The sequence below is a fragment of the Pristiophorus japonicus genome, unplaced genomic scaffold (genome assembly GCF_044704955.1).
Source record: "Pristiophorus japonicus isolate sPriJap1 unplaced genomic scaffold, sPriJap1.hap1 HAP1_SCAFFOLD_58, whole genome shotgun sequence".
In the NCBI taxonomy this organism is placed as follows: Eukaryota; Metazoa; Chordata; class Chondrichthyes; family Pristiophoridae; genus Pristiophorus; species Pristiophorus japonicus.
This window is the reverse complement of record NW_027254488.1, coordinates 3,655,013-3,675,861: the sequence shown is the minus strand read 5'-3', so window position 1 is coordinate 3,675,861 and position 20,849 is coordinate 3,655,013. Positions and strand designations below refer to the sequence as shown.

The window sequence follows — 20,849 nt, the reverse complement described above, 5'->3', positions numbered from 1 at the left end:
AATTCTCTGCCCCACAGGCCTGTGGACGCTGAGTCTCTGAATATATTCAATGCTGCGTTAGATAGATCATTTTCCGGATGCAGTGCATGTGCACAGGACAGGTGGGTAACATTTGCAATTTTCCAGTCCTCTGCCAACCCCTCCCTATCCAAAGGCGATTAGAGGACTGCGGCCTGAGTCTCCCCCATTTCAACCCTTACATCTTTCAGGTACTTAGATTGCACTCCATTCGGACCGGTGAATGTTCAACATCCTCTTTATCTATGTTTATCCTTGTAAATATCGCTCAGCCTCCTCCTTTACTGCTGCGTTGGAAGCCGCCCCTTCTCTGGTGATGACTGATGCAAAGTACACATTTAGCAACTCATCCCGGCCTTCTCCTTCCACAAGGAGATTCTCTTTTGCTGCATAATTGCTCAAACTATCCATTTGAATGTACGCATCTTATTTTGATGTTTAAATAAGACTTTTGGTTCCCTCTTCTGTTAGCTGCTAATCTCAACCTATATAATTTATTTGCTGCTTTGATTCCCTGTTTTAGATCTCCTCTGCACTTTTGATATAGTACTGGAAAGCGTGAGGTGTTCTCATCGAATTAACTTTACCACCATTGTAAGGGGATACTTCACTCCATTCCTCAACTCCTCTCTGAATTTCCTCTGGGTCACTGCGTAAATAAAAGTGTTCGTGCAGCAACTCAGGAGCTGGAGCATGAAGCCAATTTCCGGTACAAATGTGGGCAGAGAAACAGGGTATCCCAAGTAATCCAATCGTCTCATTATAGAACAGACCATGAACAACACCCATAACAGTATGAAATTCCCCGATATAACAAACAGTACAATCATCGATTTCCTTCGGTTCTCCACCTCTGGGTCACTGGGGCTCTCGCCACTGCTCCGACCCCGGAGTCTACTGCGGGCTCTGCTGGACACTAAAATGTGTCTGACCGTTAAAGCATTGAACAGTAGAATCAAAATAAATGGAATAAAAGGTGTTAAAATGTAATGCATTAATTCAACGATTGTCCAGACTAGTGAACGAGATACACTTGATAACACCCGGCAAAACCATGGACTGTTGGACAGCCAATATTTACTTGTATACAGAAAATACCAGAAAATGTTCCTCAGACAGTTCAGCACTGTCACTGTTCCTAGAACCACAGTCGCTGTTTGCTCCGTGCAATATTTCAATTTCAGCTTCTGGCAGCAAATGGCCACAAATCGATCGAAGGTGAAAGTGACCGTGAACCAGACAGAACAATCTGTGGCTGCATAAAGCAGGATAGCATGAATATTACATATTCTAACGTTCAACAGAAAAAGAAATTGATCCCGATAAACAATAGGAATCTGCCTCAGTATCAGATCGATGATCACGACCAGTAGATCCGCCGTTGCCATTGCCACCAGGTAGTGAGTGACACATTCGGAGAGACCGCACTTTCCCCGAGACAGGATCGCAATCGACACCACATTAACTGTGAGCAAGAGAAAAATATGGACATTATTCACAAACAGTGAGTAATAACAGAAGTTTGATGAGTTTCCAATGAAGTAATAGAGTAGCTTGCAGACGATCTGTCTAAAGCCCCTTCGCAATCATTTGAAATTCACCAAGAAATGAGCAGCGTGTCTTTGCATCCAGTGATGGATTCTAATTTTTTTACCAGCATCCTGGATATAAGTTTGTAATCAGAGTCAGCAGTAATGAATCGGCTAATGAAGCTTTTTGTGAGAGATAGTTCCAGATTTCCACCGGTTTATACCAAGTTAGATGACTTTGCCAAAACTATGGTAAACAAGGAGGTTATCGGCACACTGTATGAGATTTTTTTAAATAGATCAATTGGAGGTACGAGAAAGACTGAATGTACATAAAGTGGAAAATTCACCCGGTGTAGATGGGATGAAGCCTCGTTTGCTGAGGAAAGTAAGTGGAAAATTACACAGGTACTGGCGACAGTCTCCAATTCTCCTTAGCTGTAGGGGTGGTGGCAGAGGACTGTTGGATTGAAAATGCTGTATCCTTGTTCGAAAAAGGGGAGCAGGACAAGCCTGGCAATTACAGGCTCGTCAGTTTAACGTCAGTCGTGGGGAAGTTTTGAGAAGCGTTTAGAACCCTGGATAATAAAGAAAGAAGCGTCAGTTGTTTGACTGTACTGATTCAGTTTTGAGATAACATAACAAAACAGATTTTTTGAGGCTAGTGCAGTTGATGTTGTCGATGTGGACATTCAAACCACATAAATGCCTTGTTAGTAAAATTAACAACCATGGCCTAAAAGAGGCAGTATTAGCATGGATACACAATTGGTTAAGGGATAGAAAACAGAGAGTTATGGTGAATGGCTGTTTCTCGAACTGGAGTGTGGTATACCGCGGGGGTTCCCAAGGTTCAGTTCTCGGACCACTGTGTTTTTGATATACATTAATGAGTTGGACTTGTGGGCAGTGGGCAACATTTAAAAATGTGCACATTACACGCAATTTCAAAGAGTAGTAAATAATAGGGAAGATATTAATCGTCTTCAATAGGACAGAGACAAGTGGGTGGAATCGGCAGACATACGGCGGATGAAATCAGTGCAGGAACGTGTGAAGTGATATAGTTTGGTTGGTAGAATGAAAAGAGACAATGCGAGCTAAATGGTACAATTGAAAAGGGGGTGAAAGAACAGAGAGTCTGGGGGGTGTTCTTCCAGAAATCATTGAAAGTGGCAAAAAAAAGTAACAAAACAGGTTAATAAAGTATATGTAACTCTGGGTTTTATCAATAGAGGCATATAATACAACGGCGAAAACTTTTTACGAAACATATTTAAAAGAATTGTTCGGCCAACGCTAGAATAGTGTACAAGTCTGGACACCTTCTATTAGGAAAAATGTGAAGGCTTTGAATAGGATACAGAAGAGAGTTACTTGATTGGTTCCAGACATGGAGGATAACTGTTCCATGGATAGACTGGAGGCGCTGGTGTTGAACTCCTTAGAACAGAGAAGGCTTTGATCGAGTTGGTTAAAATCATGAAGAGTTTAGGTAAAGTAATTAAACATAACTCTTTCCATTGGCTGGTGGTTTGATAACCAAAGGGCATAGATTAAAGTTGATTGGTGAAAAAGCCAGAGGCGACATGATGAAAACCTTGTCTGTGGAACGTGTGGCTAGGATTTGGAATGCACTGCCTGATAGGGTGGAATATACAGATTCAATAGTAGCTTGTAAAAGGGAATTGGATCAATACTTGAAGGAGTAAAAGTTACAGGGACATGGGCGAAGAGAGGTGGTGCAGAACTATCTTCATCAGGGACGGCTCAGGCTGGATGGGCCGAATGGACTCCTACTGCATTTTACTATTCTATATGTCTATCATTCTACTTCCACTACCTGTTGTGTTAAAAATACTTACTGAAATTATCCCCGAACGGTCTCGCTGAAAATGTAATGCTGTGTCCACTTTTTCCTGGACTCTTCCACCAGAGGAAATGGTAACTCTCTACCTAACCTATCAAATGCTTTAATCATCTTAAACTCCCTAATTAGATAACCCCTTAATCTTTTATATTCAGTAAAATACAACCTCCATCACTGAAAGCTTCCCTCCAATTTAAAGCATTCAGTGCCAGTGCCATTCTCGTGACGATGTGCTTCACCCTGTTGAAGACCAATCAATTTTTTCCTCAGGTGCGGTGCCTAGAATTGAATGCAGCATCCAGATGGGGTCTCAGCAGAACTCTATAGCGCTGCAACCTCACATCGATCCCTTTGTATACCCACTCTCTTGCGATAAAGGCCAGCATTCCAAAAGCAGTTTTAAATGATTTACGTGTGTGCCAGTGGTAGAAGGAGAAGCTGGAACGTTTCCAGGTTTGAATTACAGCGTGTGTGATTTTGTTTTTGGAGGGATACAACTTTTCCTAATGTCCCGATGTGTGGAGGTGAAACAAGAGGCCTGGCAGTGATGGGAATGGGAGAATCTATGGTGCGCTCTGAATGGGGCAGTTGGCTAACCAGAGCAACTCTTTGATCTGTGATGGACTATGGTCACTTGGTGAAGGCATTTGAGACTTCTGTACAATGGTAGAAATCAAGCCTTCACAACCAGCGCTTGCAATGAGACTGACTGTTAGCGCCGCCGTGGGCATGAACGTGATGGGAAAATGCACTCAATTTTTCCTCCCATAAGAGAAATTCAATCTGGATTCCGAATGGTCAATAATTGGTTCCAGACATGCTGGACTCCAAGCTCGGCAATTGGATATTCACCATCACGTTAAAATTAATTATTTGCCATAAAGTAATTAGTTCAGTGAAATAATAATAAAAAGTAACTCAAACTAAGAATTCTAACATCCCGATTATGAACCAGTGACATTAATGTTCCACCGAAAATATTAGAAAGTGAGTCAGCTGAACCAGATTGGATCATTACTCATTTTCATTTATTTTTTAAGAGTGATTTATACAATTAAATAATTTGCTATACTCTGCAGAAATTAACGATCTTGTGAGGTCACAAAATATTTTCTCATCTGACACTCAGATTCAGCATTGACAGCAAAATGCACACTTTTAATGATGAGAATGATCGAACAACTTGGCTTGTTTTGTGCTGTGAATCAATACTGGGAACTTAATAATATTACCTGACATGGAGCTATTAATGACCATTAAAGACACACTAATCATTGAGCTGGTACCAGCGAATGGGAATTCACATCACGCTGTTCACCTCCAGTTCCTAAAATACCATCCCCAGGTAGTTACTTACGTTGGACACCGACAGCAGCCAAGTCGGGTAGTAAATCTTTTGTACATCATTAAGCGCCCAGAGAATCTTGAGTTTGATCAGGTAACCAAGAGACATTATTTCCCTTTTGGTAAGAATCGATTGTTCGAAGGTTGATGTTGATGCTGGGAGCAGTTCTACGATTAAGACATTCGGAGGTTTTCACTTATTTATAGCAGAGAAAATTCATTAGGTCAGTGAACCGTGTCTCCCGCTGCCTGGGCTTAATTACAACCAGTGAACAAACAGATGACATCAACAACTTTCACAATAAGACTCTTAACAAGAAATGCGGAAATTCCAATCAGCCAAAGACCTAAAGACCAATCTCACACCCTAACAAGAATTTTCATAGGTGCATTTTCTTAATCAAACTCCAAGGAGAGATTGGGTTATCCCAGTGCTATCAAATAACAACTCTAATAAAGTTCCCCCTTTTAGAGAGGCACATCTGTTAAACAATGTAAGGAATACAACTAAACAAAGGAATCTTATGAACTGAAATAACATCGTATTCCCTGTATCCTGCTGTCAAGTTCAACATATGCTCCCTGACCTGCTGACTGTTCCACCATAATGTTTCCTTTATTTCAGACTTCTAGCATCCGCCATATGTTGTGATTGTTTTAAGAATTTAGAAAACATAGGCTTATCATTTGCTCTGTGTTCCCTGTTTAATAAAATAAATCAGCCACCGGAAACGTCAATTCCGATTGATGACACCGGCCAGAATGTGTATAAGAGAATAAGAACACAAGAATCGGAGCAGGAATAGGTTATGTGGCCCCTCGAGCCTGCTCCACCATTCAATAAGATCATGACTGATCTGATCATGGGCTCAGCTCCACTTCCCTGCCCGCTCCCCATAACTCTTCACTCCCCGCATATATTATGCAGTAACAAAGAAAAAACAAATGAAATAATTAAATAAATAAATAAATAACTTATGAAATAAATGAGTCAGTGATGTGGTGTAGACAAAATTGTAACAATTGCTGGTCACAATTAAGTACAGACTCATGGAGATCGTGTGTTGGTGATCCCTCTATAAATTAAAACGAAAAGTTAATATTACTTTTCAATGAACATGGAGAGAGATTGAAGAACAGCACATCAAGTACTTGTACACCACAATTGCTCCGCGAAATGTTAGGGTTTTATAAATTTGGACGGACATCAGCACCATAAGCGTGACTCACCATCGGTGAATTACTGACATAGAAACATAGAAATTTACAGCGCAGAAGGAGGCCATTTCGGTCCATCGTGTCCGCGCCGGCCGACAAAGAGCCGCACGGCTCTCAGTCAGCAGCCCTAAAGGTTACATATAAACCTATGAACAATGAACAATGGTGGAAAGGTGATGAGTACCCAGCCCAACCAGTCTGACCCACACAACTGCGACACCCCTTATACTGAAACATTCCACACTCCACCCCAACCAGAGCCATGTGATCTGCTGGGAGAGGCAAAAACTAGATAGCTGGGGATATTGTGCAGCTGCAGATTCAGAAACCTGCCACTCTCTCCAACCTCTGACTGATTACACTCTGCTTTACCTGCTCCTTATCCTGATCGGCCACACTCTCCGTCCTCTGACTGATTACACCCTGCTTTACCTGCTCCTTATCCTGAACGGCCACAATCTCCGTCCTCTGATTGATTACACCCTGCTTTACCTGCTCCTTATCCTGAACAGACACTCTCTCCATCCTCTGACTGATTACGCCTGGCTTTACCTGCTACTTATCCTGAACGGCCACACTCTCCGTCCTCTGACTGATTACACCCTGCTTTACCTGATCCTTATCCTGAACGGCCACACTCTTCGTCCTCTGACTGATTACACTCTGCTTTACCTGCTCCTTATCCTGAACGGCCACACTCTGCGTCCTCTGACTGATTACACTCTGCTTTACCCGCTCCTTATCCTGAACGGCCACACTCTCCGTCCTCTGACTGATTACACTCTGCTTTACCTGCTCCTTATCCTGAACGGCCACACTCTCAGTCCTCTGACTGATTACACCTGGCTTTACCTGCTCCTTATCCTGAACGGCCACACTCTCCGTCCTCTGACTGATTACACCCGGCTTTACCTGCTCCTTATCCTGAACGGCCACACTCTCCGTCCTCTGACTGATTACACCCAGCTTTACCTGCTTCTTATCCTAAACGACCTACCTTCGCCTTTCCGTCTCTGCTTGTTTTTTTATCTACTTTGGCCTATGGTAAATCAGTAATTTAACCAAAGATATGACCACAGTTTGACCCCTTCACTAAGTCGGGTGAATTATTTGTGGGTAAAGTGCACATCACTCAGATATACCTTCAATATGCTGACGAGCAGTGACTCGATAAACGCTATTTCCTTTACCCTGTCTTTGTCTGAATGAGCGGCAGCAAATCACCAATTGAGCCAAGTAATACCCGTTCCATCCACCCCTGCATTTTGCCAGTCAGCATTGTTCACCTATGGACTCGAGTAAAACGCATTCTACTTAAATCACCACCTTACTGACAGACACTGATGTAACTAGTGAGCCTAGTACTGCACCTTCCACTTGCCCTCCATCTCAATAACCAGCACTAATTCATCTTTCGACCCGAGTACTCTCCCATCCCCTTTCCTCCCCCTTCCCATCATATCGGCAAGCACTGACTCACCTATTGATCCATTTCGCCACTATCACCATCACACTAACCAGCACTGACTCACCTATTCATCCATTTCACCTGTATCACCATCGCACTGATCAGCACTGGTTCACCTATGCCTTACTCTCTCATTAGCCCTTCCATCTTACTCACGAGCCCTGATTCACTTACTGAGCCTAATCCTAGCGATCCCACTACCCCACCACATACCATCATGCTGAAGAGCACAGATTCTCCTGTTGAGCCTTATCAATCCCACTACCTCCTCCATCTTACTGACTGGCACTGAATCACTTATTGAGCTGAGTACTACCTCCGTTGTACTAACCAGCACTAATTCACCTGTGGGGCCGAGTTCACTCGGATCCATCAGTGCGGTGTCTTCCATTGTGAATGGTGAGGTGGGAACCTTGCAACTCGGGTGGAACTGGCCGAGAAGAAGGTTCTCCAAAGATAAAAGAATGAGGAACACAACTGGAAATCATGTCACATTCACTTGTAGTGGTGTAAGAATACCATGTTTCAGACCAGTTACTTTCTACCTCAGAACAAAACACCACGGATGAACAGACTCAATTATAAAAGTCTACGTTTTTATACCCTGCCATATTAAATGGCTTAAAATGCTCACTCTAATGTAAGGCATGAACGAATTGCATCCATCTCTCATATATTTCGGTAACATTCCTACGAAGGATGATTCTTGGGATCAGCGACCCAAATATCACAAGTTTCTTTCCGATCACTCTCCTGTTTATTACATAGAATGACATCGAACACACAGTATTCTGTGCTGATGTTATAATATTCCACACGAATCTATCCTTCTCTCTGTGGTCGCGAGTACCAATTTGTAATCACTCTCTGAGTACAGACATTTCTCCTCATTTCTCCACTGGATTTATGAGTGACCATCTTTTATTGATGGTGCCAGAATTGTATTCTCCCACACGTGGAAATCTTCTCTCCGCATCTACCCTGTCGAATCCATTCAGAAAGTTTGAGACTTCTATCAGGTCACATCTAAGCCTCCTCATTTCTAACGGAAAAGGGACAATGTTGAATTGATGCCGAAAGTTCTAATCTCTCAGTTCGGGAACAATCCTTATTTGCTCTTTTACAAGTGTTTCTTTGTCTTTTATAGGTTGGGATCAGAACGATGCAGAGTATTATAAGTATGGACGGTGCAAGGTCGTATATAATTTGAAGATAGCTTCACTAATTTTAAATCTATATTCACGGAAATAAATCCCAGGGCGTTGAGAGCATTTTACTTGCTTTCCTAACCTCTGATACTGCTTTAAATGATTAGTTAAATTGTGGCCTTTAATCCCGTTGCTCTATGCTTTCACTTTCTTATTTTCTAAAGAATAGGCGGTGTTTCTATTCTTCCTGCCAAATTGCATCGCCTCACATTTATAGAAACATCGAAACATAGAAACTTACAGCGCCGAAAGAGGCCTTTTCAGCCCATCGTGTCCGCGCCGGCCGACAAAGAGCCGCACGGCCCTCGGTCAGCATTCCTGAAGGTTACATATAAACCTATGAACAATGAACAATGGCGGAAATGTAAAGAGCACCCAGCCCAACCAGTCTGCCCCACACAACTGCGACATCCCTGACACTGAAACATTCTACACTCCACGCCAACCAGAGCCATGTGATCTCCTGGGAGAGGCAAAAGCCAGATAGCTGGTGATATTATGCAGCTGCAGATTCAGAATCCTGCCACCCTCTCCGTCCTCTGAATGATTACACCCGGCTTTACCTGCTCCTCATCCTGAACGACCTCCCCTCGCCTTTCCGTCTCTGCTCGTTGTTTATCTACTTTGGCCTGTGGTAAATCAGTAATTTAACCAAGTATATGGCCACAGCTTGACCCCTTTATTGAGAAGGGTGAGTTATTGCGGGTATCATACACATCACTCGGATCTACCTTAAGTATGCTGACGAGCAGTGACTCGCCCAACGCGACTTCCCTTACCCTGTCTTTGTCTCAATGAGCGGCAGCAAATCACCTATTGAGCCTAGGAAAACCCGTTCCATCTACCCCTGCATTCCTCCAGTCAGTATCGATTCACCTATGGACTCTCGTAAAGCGCATTCTACGTAAATCACCACCTTACTGACAGACACTGATGTAACTATTGAGCCTAGTACTGCACCTTCCACTTGTCCTCCATCTCAGTAACCAGCATTAATTCATCTATAGACCCTAGCACTCTCCCATCCCCTTTCCTCCCCCTCCCTGTCATATTGACAAGCACTGACTGATCTATTGATCCATTTCACCACTATCACCATCACACTGACCAGCACTGACTCAGCTATTGATCTGGTACGACTCATTTCACTATCACCATCACACTGACCAGCACTGAGTCAACTATTGAGTGCCGTACTACCCGTTCTACGACTCATCCATCTCACTAACCTGAATTGATTGCATTTAAGACCCTATTACCACCCATTTCACTGTACACCCACTTAGCACTGACCAGCACTGCTTCATCTATGCCTTCCTCTCTCTTAGCTCTTCCATCTTACTCACGAGCCCTGATTCACTTACTGAGCCTAATCCTAGCGATCCCACTACTCCACCACATACCATCATGCTGAAGAGCACAGATTCTCCTATTGAGCCTTATCAATCCCACTACCTCCTCCATCTTACTGACTGGCACTGAATCACTTATTGAGCTGAGTACTACCTCCGTTGCACTAACCAGCACTAATTCACCTGTGGAGCCGAGTTCACTCAGATCCATCAGTGCAGTACCTTCCATTGTGAACGGTGGGGTGGGAACCTTGCCTCTTGGGTGGAACCGGCCGAGAAGAAGGTTCTCCAAAGATAAAAGAATGAGGAACACAACTGGAAATCATGTCATGTTCACTTGTAGTCGTGTAAGAATACCATGTTTCAGATCAGTTACTTTCTACCTCAGAACAAAACACCACGGATGTACAGACTCAATTATAAAGTCTACGTTTTTATACCTTGCCATATTAAATGGCTTAAAGTGCTCACTGTAATGTAAGGCATGAACGAATTGCATCCATCACTCATATATTTCTGTAACATTCCTGCGAAGGATGATATCTTTGGATCAGTGACCCAAATATCACAAGTTTCTTTCCGATCACTGTCCTGTTTATTAACTAAAATGACATCGAACACACAGAATTTTGTGCTGATGTTATAATATTCCACACAAATCTATCCTACTCCCTGTGGTCGCGAGTACCAATGTCTAATCACTCGCTGAGTACAGACATTTCTCCTCATTTCCCCACTGGATTTATGAGTGACCATCTTGTATTGATGGTGCTTAGAATTGGATTCTCCCACACGTGGAAATGTTCTCTCCGCATCTACCCTGTCGAATCCATTCAGAATGTTTGAGACTTCTATCAGGTCACATCTAAGCCTCCTCATTTCTAACGGAAAAGGGACAATGTTGAATTGATGCCGAAAGTTCTAATCTCTCAGTTCGGGAACAATCCTTATTTGCTCTTTTACAAGTGTTTCTTTGTCTTTTATAGGTTGGGATCAGAACGATGCAGAGTATTATAAGTGTGGGCGGTGCAAGGTCGTATATAATTTGAAGATAGCTTCACTAATTTTAAATCTATATTCACGGAAATAAATCCCATGGCGTTGAGAGCATTTTACTTGCTTTCCTAACCTCTGATACTGCTTTAAATGATTAGTTAAATTGTGGCCTTTAATCCCGTTGCTCTATGCTTTCACTTTCTTATTTTCTAAAGAATAGGCGGTGTTTCTATTCTTCCTGCCAAATTGCATCGCCTCACATTTATAGAAACATCGAAACATAGAAACTTACAGCGCCGAAAGAGGCCTTTTCAGCCCATCGTGTCCGCGCCGGCCGACAAAGAGCCGCACGGCCCTCGGTCAGCATTCCTAAAGGTTACATATAAACCTATGAACAATGAACAATGGCGGAAATGTAAAGAGCACCCAGCCCAACCAGTCTGCCCCACACAACTGTGACATCCCTGACACTGAAACATTCTACACTCCACGCCAACCAGAGCCATGTGATCTCCTGGGAGAGGCAAAAGCCAGATAGCTGGTGATATTATGCAGCTGCAGATTCAGAATCCTGCCACCCTCTCCGTCCTCTGAATGATTACACCCGGCTTTACCTGCTCCTCATCCTGAACGACCTCCCCTCGCCTTTCCGTCTCTGCTCGTTGTTTATCTACTTTGGCCTGTGGTAAATCAGTAATTTAACCAAGTATATGGCCACAGCTTGACCCCTTTATTGAGAAGGGTGAGTTATTGCGGGTATCATACACATCACTCGGATCTACCTTAAGTATGCTGACGAGCAGTGACTCGCCCAACGCGACTTCCCTTACCCTGTCTTTGTCTCAATGAGCGGCAGCAAATCACCTATTGAGCCTCGGAAAACCCGTTCCATCTACCCCTGCATTCCTCCAGTCAGTATTGATTCACCTATGGACTCTCGTAAAGCGCATTCTACGTAAATCACCACCTTACTGACAGACACTGATGTAACTATTGAGCCTAGTACTGCACCTTCCACTTGTCCTCCATCTCAGTAACCAGCATTAATTCATCTATAGACCTAGCACTCTCCCATCCCCTTTCCTCCCCCTCCCTGTCATATTGACAAGCACTGACTGATCTATTGATCCATTTCACCACTATCACCATCACACTGACCAGCACTGACTCAGCTATTGATCTGGTACGACTCATTTCACTATCACCATCACACTGACCAGCACTGAGTCAACTATTGAGTGCCGTACTACCCGTTCTACGACTCATCCATCTCACTAACCTGAATTGATTGCATTTAAGACCCTATTACCACCCATTTCACTGTACACCCACTTAGCACTGACCAGCACTGCTTCATCTATGCCTTCCTCTCTCTTAGCTCTTCCATCTTACTCACGAGCCCTGATTCACTTACTGAGCCTAATCCTAGCGATCCCACTACCCCACCACATACTATCATGCTGAAGAGCACAGATTCTCCTATTGAGCCTTATCAATCCCACTACCTCCTCCATCTTACTGACTGGCACTGAATCACTTATTGAGCTGAGTACTACCTCCGTTGCACTAACCAGCACTAATTCACCTGTGGAGCCGAGTTCACTCAGATCCATCAGTGCAGTACCTTCCATTGTGAACGGCGGGGTGGGAACCTTGCCTCTTGGGTGGAACCGGCCGAGAAGAAGGTTCTCCAAAGATAAAAGAATGAGGAACACAACTGGAAATCATGTCATGTTCACTTGTAGTCGTGTAAGAATACCATGTTTCAGATCAGTTACTTTCTACCTCAGAACAAAACACAACGGATGTAGAGACTCAATTATAAAGTAAACGTTTTTATACCTTGCCATATTAAATGGCTTAAAGTGCTCACTGTAATGTAAGGCATGAACGAATTGCATCCATCACTCATATATTTCTGTAACATTCCTGCGAAGGATGATTTCTTTGGATCAGTGACCCAAATATCACAAGTTTCTTTCCGATCACTCTCCTGTTTATTAACTAGAATGACATCGAACACACAGAATTTTGTGCTGATGTTATAATATTCCACACAAATCTATCCTACTCCCTGTGGTCGCGAGTACCAATGTCTAATCACTCGCTGAGTACAGACATTTCTCCTCATTTCCCCACTGGATTTATGAGTGACCATCTTGTATTGAAGGTGCTTAGAATTGGATTCTCCCACACGTGGAAATGTTCTCTCCGCATCTACCCTGTCGAATCCATTCAGAATGTTTGAGACCTCTATCAGGTCACATCTAAGCCTCCTCATTTCTAACGGAAAAGGGACAGTGTTCAATCTTTGCCGAATGTTCCAATCTCTCAGTTCGGCATCAATCCTTATTTGCTCTTTTACAAGTGCTTTTCTGTCTTTTATAGGTTGAGGATCAGAACGATGCAGAGTATTATAAGTGTGGGCGGTGCAAGGTCGTATATAATTTGAAGATAGCTTCACTAATTTTAAATCTATACTCACGGAAATAAATCCCAGTGCGTTGTGAGCATTTTAATTCCTTTCCTAACCTGGGATGCTGCTTTTAATGATTAGTTAAATTGTGGCCTTTGATCCCGTTGCTCCACACCTTCACTTTCTTAATTTCTAAAGAATGGGCGGTGTTTCTATTATTCCTGACAAATTGCTTCGCCTCACATTTATAGAAACATCGAAACATAGAAATTTACAGCGCAGAAGGAGGCTATTTCGGCCCATCGTGTCCTCGCCGGCCGACAAAGAGCCACATGGCCCTCGGTCAGCATCCCTAAAGGTTACATATAAACCTGTGAACAATGACGGAACGGCAAAGAGCATCCAGCTCAAACAGTCCACCCCACACTACTGCAACACCTCTTATAGTGAAACACTCGACTCACCACCCAAACCGGAGCCAATTTCCTGGAAGAGGCAAAACCAGATAAAAACCCAGGACAATTGGGGAAAAGAAATTCTGACCAAATTCCTCTCTGACCCATCCAGGCAATCGAAACTAGTCCAGCAGATCATCCTGGCCGTATTCAATTCCTGCCGTATTTACCATTATATCTGCACCATCCAATAAAAGGTCATCCAGTCTAATCCCAATTACCAGCTCGAGGTCCGTAACCCTGCAGGTTACGGCACTTTAAGTGCACACCCGAGCACCTTTTAAATGTGGTGAGTTTTTCTGCATCCACCACTCTTCCAGGCAGTGAGCTCCAGATTCCCACAATCCTCTGCATGTAGAAGCCCCACCCCTCCCCACCTCAAATCCCCTCTGAACCTTCCACCAACCAGCTTAAAACTATACCCCCTCATAATAGACCCCTCCACCAATGGAACTAGACCCTTGCTATCCACTATGTCCAGGCCCCTCAATATTTTGTACACCTCAAGAGGTCTCTCAAGTTCATCTGTTCCAATGAGAACAAACCCAGTCTATCCAATATGTCCTCATAGCGATGATTCTCCATTCCAGGCAGCATCTTAGTAAATCTCCTCTGCACCCTCTCTCGTGCAATCACGTCCTTCCTTTAATAACGTGACCAGAACTGCACGCAGTTCTCCAGCTGTGGCCAAAACTGATTATTATACAATTGAAGGATAACCTCCCTGCTCTTGTATTTTATGCCTCGGCCAATAAAGGCAAGCATTCCGTTTGTCTTCTAAACCAACTTATCCACCTGGCCTGCTACTTTCAGTGATCTGTGGACAAGTGATCCAAGATCCCTACCACTTAATGTGTATACTCTTTCCTTATTAGCCCTCACAAAGTGCATTACCTCAAACTTCTCGGAATTAAATTCCATTTGCCACTGCTCTGCCCAGCAGACCAGTAGATTGATATCCTCCTGCAGCCTATGACTTTCCTTTTCATTATCAACCACACAGCCAAGATTAGTGTCGTCTGAAAACTTCTTAATCATAATCCCTATATTCGAATCTAAATCATAGATATGTTCCACAAAAAGCAAGGGACCCAGTACTGAGCCCGACGGAATCCCACTGGAAACATCCTTCCAGTCACAAAAACATCCATCAACTATTACTCTTTGCTTCCTATCTGCAAGCCAAATTTGATCTAACTTGCCTCTTTGCGCTGTATCCCATGGGCTTTAACCTTCATGAATAGCCTACCAAGTGGGACCTTATCAAAAGCCTTGCTTTAGTCCATATATACTACATCAAATGTACAACCCTCATCGACACTCTTGGTTACCTCCTCAAAAACTTCAGTCAGGTTAGACAATCACGATCTTCCCTTCACAAATCCGTGCTGACTGTCAGTAATTAATCCTTGCCTTTCCAAATGTAGATTTATCCTGCCTATCTTAAAGTTCATTTGCCACTTTCCTGCACATTCGGCATTTTTCCTGATGTATTCTTGTACTGTGGTGTATTCTCCCTCGGTGTTACCTATAACCCCGGCTGTGTACCATCTGTAAATGCTGATATTGGGTTACATGTTACAAAGTTCAAATCATTACTGTACGTTCCCGGCAATGATCCTCGCACAACACAGCTTTCAAGCTTCCCCAAACTGATTAAATACCATTATCCCCTTTTATCGGCGTTATTATGTTTCGTGAATTTTCTATCCATTCAGATCATTGTCCCCTGATTCTACTTGCACTAATATTTGTCGTTTGCCTATCTCGTGGGATCTTACCACAGGAAATAGAATATTACAGAATTGAAGGAGGCCATGAGTCCCATCAAGTCTGCGCTGGCTCTTCCAAAGATCAATGTGCTCAGCCTCAGACCCCATTCTTTCCCCCATCCCGGCATTGTTTCTCGTTCAAGTATATATTCTACTACCTTTTGGAAGGCTGCTCTTGAATCTGTATTAAGCACCCAGCCAGGTATTCCAAATCATAAAAACGTGATGCAGAAAATAGATTTACTCATATCGCCTCTAGTTCTTCTGCCAAATGCCTTAAATCCGTGCCCTCTGGTAATCGACACTTCATCCAATGGAAACTTTTTCTCTTTATTTACTAATGTAAACACATCATAATTTAATTTTAAACTCCTTTATCAAATCTCCTTGTAGCCTTCTTGCAGCGAGGATGAGAACCCCAGCTTCTCCAGCCTATCCACGTAACTGTAATGACTCATTCCTGGCACCATTCTGTCTAATCTCTTCTGTCCCCTCTCCTAAGCCTTTGCACCCTTCCTAAAGTGCAGTGCTCATAATTGGACACAATTCTCCAGCTGGGATTGAACCACAACTTTATAAATGTTTAGCATAAGTTTCATTCTTTTGTACTCTATTCCTCGACAATCCCAAATGCATTTTAACCTGTCTCACCATCTTCAAAGATGAGCGCACAAACAGCCCAAGTCACTCTGTTCTTGCACCCCCGATAAAGTGGTCAAATTTAGCTTGTATTGTTGATCCGCAATCCATTAATACTATGATGAATTCCATCTGCCATGTGTCTGCCCATATCCACCAGCCTATCCAAGTCATCTTAAAGTCATTCATTGGTCCTATACTTCAGGTCGAAAGCTTCCTTCGTACGATCGCCTCCGACCTGAAAAAAATCTCCGAATCTACCTGTTGGCCCGGAGGAATGTAGGAACGCGCTCGGAGGCCTCGATTCGCTGCGCTACACGTGGCCACCTGCCTTCGAGATAGGTAAATCCAAGCTGGAGTCACGTGGGTCTGGACCACCAATCATTATGCAGTATTCTCCTTGATAATAATGGGATCTCTGTATGTTCAAGTTCCCATTACTCTCAATGAGAAAACCCCGAAATCACCCAAACACAACATAATAAATAAAACACCTCACATATTTTTAATTATTTCAAATTAAATGTAACTGAATGTTTTAGAAAAAATATTTCTGTTTTGGTAATTTTTTAATGTTTTAATACTGTTAAAAATAAACTTGCATTAATGGGCAAAGATTTTGCAATAAAAATGTGCATTTAATTGAAATTTTTATAAGTTTTAAAACTCTTACAGTGGTAAGAGTAGGCCATGTGCCTGCTTTCACCAGGCATAAAAGTTTGATGGACATGAGCTGGGCAAGAGTTGGGCAAATAGCCCAATCCCTCCAATGCAAATGTCCTTCTCCCGGGGATGCAGAGGATCTGTGAAGAGAAATCTTGACAGATTGGAAAAGCTGGTTTTCGCTTTTGCAAGGCCTCGCCGGGCCTGTGTGCACGATGTGGCTGCAGCGATATTCATAAAAATAAAGATAGTAAATGCCTGCCATTGTGTGGCATGAATGTTACTCGCCACTTATCAGCCCAAGTCTGAATGTGGTCCAGGTCTTGCTGTTTGTGGGCACGGATTGCTTCATTATCTGAAGAGTTGCGAATGGAACTGAGCACTGTGAAGTCATCAGCTAACATCCCCACTTCTGACCTTATGATGGAGGAAAGGTCATTGATGAAATGGCTGATGATGGTTGGGCCTTGCATACTGCCCTAAGGAACTCCTGCAGCGATGTCCGGGGACTGGGATGATTGACCGACAACCACCACAACCATCTTCCTTTGTGCTAGGTATGACTTCAGCCAGTGGAGATTTTTCCCCTGATTTCCATTAACTTCAGTTTTACGAGGGCTCCTTGATGCAATACTCATCAAATGCTGCCTTGTTGTCATGGGCAGTCACTCTCACTTCACCTCTGGAGTTCAGCACATTCGTCCATGTTTGGACCAAGGTAATAATGAGGTCTGAAGCCGGGAGGTCCTGGTGGAATTCAAAATGGGCATCGACGAGCAGGTTATTGGTGAGTAAGTGTCACTCGATAGCACTGTCGACGACACCATCCACCACTTTGCTGATACAAAAGCAAAATACTGCGGATGCTGGAATCTGGAATAAAATCAGAAAATGCTGGAAACTCAACAGGTCAGGCAGCGTCTGTGGAGAGGAAGCAGAGTTAAAGTTTCGGGTCCATGACCCTTCGTCAGGACTAGAGAGTGTTCAAAAAGAACAAAATCTTAACCAGCACTGAAAGAGGGAGGGGAAGAGAGAACAAAAGGGAAGGTCTGTGATCGGGTGGAAGGCAGGAGAGATTAGAGAGACAACAGGGGATGATGGGTCCAACTTCAAATGGTAATGCCAGGAGTGAGAAAAACATTGGCCAAGATAGGGTGTGAATGGTGGGATAATGACCAACTGCCATTAGAGACAAGGAGAGAAAAAGAAAGAAACTGGCTCGGGGGGCGGAGCGGGGATGCGGGATGCGAGGCTGGGGGGACGGCGGGGGATGGGAGCTAAAGATTGGCAGCGGTTACCTTCTGAAATTGATGAACTCGATGTTGAGTCCAGAAGGCAGCAAAGTGCCTCAACGAAAGATGAGGTTCTGTTCCTCGAGCTTGCATTGAGCTTCGTTGGAACAGTGGAGGTGGCCAAGGATGGAGAGGTCAGAGTGGGAGTGGAGTGGAGAATTAAAGTGACAGGTGACTGGAAGCTCGGCTTCCTGACTCTTCCCTTCCCTTCCTTGACTTCTCCGCCTCCATCTCTGGGGATAGGCTTTCGACCAGTGTCCGCTATAAGACCACTGACTCCCCCTCGCTGTCTGGACTACACTTCCTCCCACCCCACATCCCATAAGGACTCCATTCCTTTCTCCCACTTTCTCTGTCTCCATTGCATCTGCTCTGACGACACGACCTTCCACATGAGGAAGGACATTCTTGCTATTGAGGGAGTGCAGTGAAGGTTCACCAGACTGATTCCAGGAATGGCAGGACTGACATATGAAGAAATACTGGATCGACTAGGCTTATATTCACTGGAATTTAGAAGAATGAGAGAGGATCCCATATAAGCATAGAAAATTCTGATGGGATTGGACAGGTTAGATGCAGGAAGAATATTCCGGATGTTGGGGAAGTCCAGAACCAGGGGTCACAGTCGAAGGATAAGGTGTAAGCCATCTAGATCCGCGATGTGGAGAAACTTCTTCACCCAGAGAATTGTGAACCTGTGGAAATCTGTACCACAGAAAGTTGTTGAGTCCAGTTCATTGGATATATTCAAAAGGGAGTTAGATGTGTCCCTTCCGGCTAAAGGGATCAGGGGGTATGGAGAGAACTCAGGAGTGGGCTACTGAAGTTGCATGATCAGCCATGATCATATTGAATGGTGGTGCAGGCTCGAAGGGCGAAATGGCCTACTCCTGCACGTATTTTCGATGTTTCTATATTAGTGCCTCTGACATGTCTTCCTTTTTCTTCATCAGAGATTTCCCCTCCAGCATGGTTAACATGGCCCTCGACCGTGTCTGTTTTATTTCCCGCACCTCTACTCTCACCCCTTCCCCTCCATCTCAGAAACATGACAGCGTTCCCCTTGTCCCCATCTTTCAACCCACCAGCCTCCACATTCAAAGGATCATCCTCTGCCATTTCTGTGACCTCCAGCGTAATCCCACCATCAATTACATCTCCCCTCCCCTCTCAGCATTCCAAAGGGACCACTCCCTCCGTGATACCCTGGACATTCCGCAGTAATCTCCAGCATCCCGTCCCCTTCCCACGGCATCTTCCCGTGCAAGTGTAGGAGATGCAACACCTGTCGTCCTACCTCCTGCCTTCCCTTTATATCCAGGGCCCCAAATACTCCTTCCAGGTGAAACAGCGATTTACTTGTACTTCTTTCAATATAGTATTCAATGTCTCCTACACTGTTCCAATGAAGCTCAATGCAAGCTCTAGGAACAGAACCTCATCTTTCGTTTAAACATTTTACAACCTTCTGGACTCAGCATCAAGTCCAAAAATTTCAGAGCATAACCGCTGCCAATCTTTGGCTCCCATTCCCGCCCCGAGCCCCCCTCAGCATCTGGTTCTTTCTTTATTTTTTTTCTCCGTGACTCTAATGGCATTCGTACATAATCCCACCATTCACACCCTAACTCGACGAATGGTTTTCTAACTCATGTTATTACCATTTGAATTTGGGCCATCGTTCCTTTTGTCTCTCTAATCTCTCCTGTCTTCCACCCTATCACAGGCCTTCCCTTTTCTTCTTCCTTCCCCTCCCCCTTTCGATGCTTGTTAAGAATCTGATCTTTTCAAACACTCTCCAGTTTTTGACCGGAAACATCAACTCTGCTTCCTCTCCCCATCTACTGCCTGACCTGCTGAGATTTCCGGCATTTTCTGTTTTTATTAGTACTTTGCTGATGATTGAGAGGAGACTGAAGGGGCGGTAATTGGCCGGAGTGGACTTGTCCTGCTTTTTGTGTACAGGACATACCTGGGTAGTTTTCCACATTGTCGGACAGATGCCAGTGTTGTAGCTGGGATTTGGGACCTCAGGAGCAGGTCAATGTGCATCATCCAATCGGCACTTCTGGCTGAAGATGGTTGCAAACGCTCCAGCCTTGTCTTTTGCACTTGCGTGCTGGGGTCCACCATTATTGAGGGTGGGAATATTCATGGAGCCTCCTCCTTCCGTTAGTTGCTTAATGGTCCACCACCATTCACAATGGATGTGGCAGGATTGCAGAGCATGAATCTGATCCGTTGATTGTGGGATCGCTTAGCTCTGTCTGTAGCATGCTGCTTCCGCTGTTTAGCATGCATGTAGTCCTGTGTTGCAGCTTCCCCAGGTTGGCACCTTATCTTTAGGTACACTTGGTGCTGTTTCTAGCATGCTCCTCTACACTCCTCATTGAACCAGGGTTGGCCCCTGGCTGGATGGTAATGGTAGAGTAAGGGATATGCCGGGCCATGAGGTTACAGATTGTGGTGGAATACAATTCTGCTGCTGATGGCCCACAGCCGCCTCATGGATGCCCAGTTTTGAGCTGCTGGATCTGTTCTGAATCTATCCCATTTAGCACGGTGGTAGTGCCACACAACATGATGGAGGTTGTTCTCAGTGTGAA

The 20,849-nt window shown here is 44.1% G+C and overlaps 1 pseudogene; it reads right to left on the bottom strand.

The window, feature by feature from the left end:
- Nucleotides 1-587: 587 nt before the first annotated feature.
- LOC139254831 (probable G-protein coupled receptor 139) lies at nt 588-4,870 on the bottom strand (annotated as a pseudogene).
- Nucleotides 4,871-20,849: the final 15,979 nt, after the last annotated feature.